A 5,428-nucleotide genomic window follows, 5' to 3' on the forward strand; every position below is an offset into this window, starting at 1 on the left:
CCTGACTATTCTAATAGGAGGCCCTGGTGAGTACAGTTCTCTTCAGCCTATTCTATTATGCATTTCCAGCTTTTGTTCAGGAGTCTATACTCCATAGTTATTACTGTCTGTTATATCTTACTATACATGTCAACTGGTATCTACTGAGTTGTTGAACTCACCCCCGTGGACACTATCTTTTTCAGGTACCAGGTTGTTTATGGAGTCGCTTGAAGTATCCTGTCTGTCGGTCCCCTCGTCACATCAGAAGACCCGTCTCTGCTTTTATTTATTTACATTTTGGTATATGAAATTTCTGTATTTCGCTTTGTGTTCCAGTTATGTTTCCGGAGTGTTGTTGTTGTTGTTACATGGTATTTTGTATTGTTTGTTGGTTGTTTAAGTCTAGCGGGCTAGCAGTCTTGTATTTTGGTTGCATTTGGTTTTCTATTGTATTCCGCTGTGTTTGGTTTGGTACAGTCGAGTGGGTTGTTAGATCTATATATAAACTGCGTGGTGGTGTGTATATTCCAGCCGCCTGTGGCTGAGATATATTGTGCATGTAGAAATGTTTCAGATTGTCACCCGTACAGGGGAGGTGTTGCCAAAATTTCTTCGGACAGGGACTTCCCCAAGGCGTGACAATTTAGTGGTATCAGAGCAGGTATACGATACTTGCTATGTGTTCTGGATTTTCGAGATTTATCTAATACCAATTTATTGGTATTAGAGCTCGGTTTACGAGTCTTATTTCTCGTGTTTCGGATTTCGTGTTTAGTCTTCTCGATGTGACTTTTCGAGTTTTGGGACCTGACAGCGGCAGGACATCTCCAAGTTATAGGAGGTATGTTTGTATATTGTCATCCTATCTTTTTGTTGGTATATGCATTGTTGACTATGATAGTTATGACATGAATTAGCACTTTGTATTTGGTATCTGTCTGATGTTGTAGCCCATATTACATGTGATGGGTTAGCCACTGATCATGGTCGACCTTAATAGAGATTAAGGATTATAGTCTCTGATGATTTTTCATATCATACCACTAGTAGTTTCAGCTTCTGTTACTACTAGTTGGTTAGCAGATTTAGGCACATACCAGCCTTTGTTATTTTTAACTGGGTAGTGGATGGTATCTACATATTCATGTTGACTTAACCAGTAAAATACCATATTATCTTAATTAATTTCATCAGTAGATAATTGATTTACTCTTGTTAGATCGGTCAATAGAAGTCTGATTTACACTTGTTGATTTGGGTAGTCATGGATTGATTTACCATAGTTGCTTGAAGAGGATTAATGTAATCTTGATCAGTTAGTAGATGACTGATTTAGTTTTGTTGGTTCGATCAGTAGGGGATTTTCATACTCTATTTTTAGAGGTTTGAATCTTTGGGTTATTCGTGCTTAGTTGGATATCTTGAGCACATTGAGTACATGGCTTGTACTGACGTGGGGAAAGACTGAATTAGCCGTATACCGTTGTCGGTTTGGTCAATCTATAGAGGATCGATGTATCCTATTCTATGGGTACGTTAATTTTAGACTGTATGTACCTAATTGGATAACATAGAAGGTAGCATAGGGAATATCAGGTTGATTGGATTAAATATGCTGATTCTGCATATTTATGTGGTGTGTACATATGATTATTATGTGTTGTGGAGTGTTATGATGGACGGTCTAATTGCATGTAGTGGGTGTCTACTTTTTCAGATTATGATTGTTGTGGGTTTCTAGTAGATTATACCCAAGTGATCTGATTGGTTTATTGGAGGTATTTTATCGATTAAATCTATGTTGTGATATGTGCAGATATGTTTGGTGTAATATTCGAGGTATTTTGTTCATTATATTTGTTTTGTGTGTACACTCGTGTCGATTATGATTTGTTGGAAGTATTACGTTGATTATACTCTTGGCATAGGTGTATATATGTCATGTGAGTGTTGTTTGAGGTGTATTGTCGATCATACCTATGATGATTTATGCACACGGGTTCGGTATGTAATGTTGGAGGTATCACACTGATTTTTACTTATGTTATGAGTATGTTTGGTGTGTACTAATTGGAGGATTATGTTGATCATACCTATGTTGTGTGTGCACGTGTGCCAGGTGTATTGTTGGTAGCGTTATGATGATTCTACTTATATGCAGTGTCTACACTATGTCATTGTGGTATTGCTCTGTCAACTAATTCTTTTATTAGTGGGGGACCCACTACGATGTTGATGGAGTTGACGATGGATTTGATTTGCTTACTGGGTTGTGATACCCATGGCTGCCACAATGATACGTGGTTGAGTGATCTCGTGTAGTCTTTTATTGGATAGTTTGAGGTCTTGTTCACTTATGGAATGTTTTGGTGGAGCGTGCTCCTATATATTATGGATTGCTTGTGGTGGAGCATTGCTCCCGCATATTTTGGATTGTTGTGGTGGAGCGTTGCTCCCACATGTTATGGATCGTTTGTGGTGGAGCGTAGCTCCCACATATTTTAGATTGCTTGTAGCGGAGCATTTGCCCCATATTTATTGTAGATACATATTTCGGATTATATGTGGTGGAGCGTTGCTCCCACATATGGAGGATTTCTTGTGGTAGAGCGTTGCTCCCACATATGTGGTATTTCGTGTGATGGAGTGTTGCTCTCACACTGGAGGAGCTATTCTTTGGTGATTTATATCGTTGGTGATCAGATTCCTGATTTGTTGTCAGGGATCTTATGGTTAGAAATGTCTGTGATACGGACATTATGTGTCTTGGTTTTACCATTAGGGCTTGCGAAGCCTTAGATCTTTTCAGGGACTCGATGAATTTGATATTCCTAGGATGTTTGGATCAGTTTCCATTATCGTTATTGACGATGTTGTGATCTATTTCAAATCCGAGGTGAGCCACGTACACCATCTTTGCATAGTTCTAGAGATATTTCGACGGAAACGTCTATATGTGAAGATCAGTAGTGCGTATTTTGGTTGTCTTCTGTGAGATGTTTGAGACACACGGTCACCAGTAGGAGTATACCGTGGTTCCACAGGAGATAGAGGTTGTTACCGTTAGGAGTAGACGGAGTCTATAGAGGAGGCTCGCAACTTCCTTTGTTTGGCTCGATATTTCCGGAGATACGTTGAGGGTTTCTCTCGGATTGCTATGTCACTTACACGTCTGACCAGGAAAGGCGTGAAGTTCACTTGGACTGAGGATTGCGAGACCAGCTTCCAGGAGCTGAAGTGGAGACTAGTGTCGGTTCCGATTTTGGTTTTACCTTCTGGAGAGGACGGATTCATGCTCTATATCGATGCATCTATACAGGGTTTGGGCGTTGTTTGATACAGCACGGCAAGGTAGTCTTCTACTTCTCGGCAGTTGAAGGAGCATGAGGAGAACTACCCAATACATGACTTGTGGCTGTCCGCCATTATCTTTGCTTTGAAGATTTGGCGACATCATCTGTACGGTATTACATTTGAGATTCTCACTGATCATAAGAGTCTCAAATATATTTTTACTCAGAAGGAACTTAATCTTCGACAGAGGAGATGGATGGAGTTCCTGAAGGATTTTGACTGTACCATTAGCTATCATCTAGGAAAAGCTAATGTGGTTGCCGATGCACTCAGCCGGAAGTCCAGAGGGACTTTAGCTTGCCACCGAGTAGTGGTCACAGACTTGGTTCAGGGTTTTGCGGAGTTAGGCCTTCAAGAACAGGGACAGACAGAGCAGGGTATTCTGGTTACCATGGTTGCTCAGTTGTCGATCAGGATGAGGATCCGAGAGGTCCATGCTGGTGATCAGCATTTACAGTCCATTAACAGCCGGATAACTTTCGGACAGCAGACTGAGTTCACACGAGATGAGGAGGGTATTATATACTTCCGAGGCAGATTATGCGTACCTCAGTCTCACCCGGTCTTACAGGAGCTACTTCAGGAGGCTCATCGCTCTCAATTTGCGATCCATCCAGGTGGGACCAGCATGTATCGAGATTTGAGGTGTTCTTATTGGTGGAACGACAGGAAGAAAGACATCACAGAATTTGTAGCTAGATGTTTTGTCTGTCATCAGGTGAAGGCTGAGCATCAAAGACCTGTCGAATTTCTACAGAGCATTCCTATTCCTGAGTGGAAATGGGAACACATCACCATGGACTTTGTGGTGGGTTTGCCTAGGACACGACTAGGCTATGACGCGATTTGAGTAATCGTTGATCAATTAACCAAATCCGCGCATTTCTTGGCGATCCGGAAGACTAATTCCCTGGATCGATTGACAGGTCTGTATTGCCGGGAGATCATTTGATTACATGGTGCCCCTTTGACTATTATTTCGGATAGAGACCTAGTTCACGTCTTGATTCTAGCGGAGTTTGCAGCAGGCCTTGGGCACTTAGCTCCGTTTCAGTACAACTTTCCATCCGTAGACAGATGAACAATCAAAACAGACCATTTAGACTTTAGAGAACTTACTGAGATCTTGTGTTATGGATTTTGGAGACAGTTGGGAGGACCATTTGTCATTGGTAGAGTTCGCCGACAACAACAGCTTTCATTCAGTTATCCAGATGGCACCGTTTGAAGCGTTGTATAGTAGGCCTTGTCGGACACCCACCCTCTAGGATGAGGTTGGAGAGGCCCAACTGATGGGACCTCATAGAGCTCGGGAGGCAGCGTTGATCCGTATTATCAGACGGAGGATCTTAAAGGCGCAGGACCTCCAGAAGAGTTATGCGGATCGGAGACACAGACCCCTGTAGTTCTCTACAGATGATCATGTATTTCTGTGAGTTTCACCCACGAAAGGGGTGGAGAGATTTGGCCTCAGAGGTAAGCTAGCTCCACGATACATTGGACCTTTCTAGATCTTGGAAAGGGTTGGAGCGGTAGCTTATCGTTTGGCGCTACCACCAGCTTTGGCAGGTGTTCACGACCTATTCCATGTGTCTATGCTGAGGAGATACGTACCCGACCCGACACATGTGCTGACAGATGTCTCAGTTCCAGTTCAGCCTGACGTCACTTATGAGGAGGTTCTGGTACGGATTCTGGACCGGAAAGAGCGTCAGTTACGGAACAAGACGATCCGACTGGTTAAAGTCGGATGGCAGCATCATAAGGACGAGGAGGCTACTTGGGAGCTCGAGGATATGATCCGAACTCGATATCCTCATCTTTTCACTTGAGGTATGTGATTTAATTTACAGTTCATCATTTATACTCTTTACTTGTTGTTAGTACTTGTTGATGGTAGATGACGAAATTTGGGGACCAAATTTTTTATTAGTGGGGGAGAATGTAAAATACCAAAAAAATGACGAATAATGATAAGGGAATTTTTCAGAATTTTTAGAAATTTTTCGGAGCTCGTATGGACGAGTTTACGGGGATAAAAATGGGGCCAGGGAAAGCCTGTTTAGGTTACCCAATTTAAGCGAGAAAAAGT

Source organism: Zingiber officinale, chromosome 1A (genome assembly GCF_018446385.1).
Source record: "Zingiber officinale cultivar Zhangliang chromosome 1A, Zo_v1.1, whole genome shotgun sequence".
Classification (NCBI taxonomy): Eukaryota; Viridiplantae; Streptophyta; class Magnoliopsida; order Zingiberales; family Zingiberaceae; genus Zingiber; species Zingiber officinale.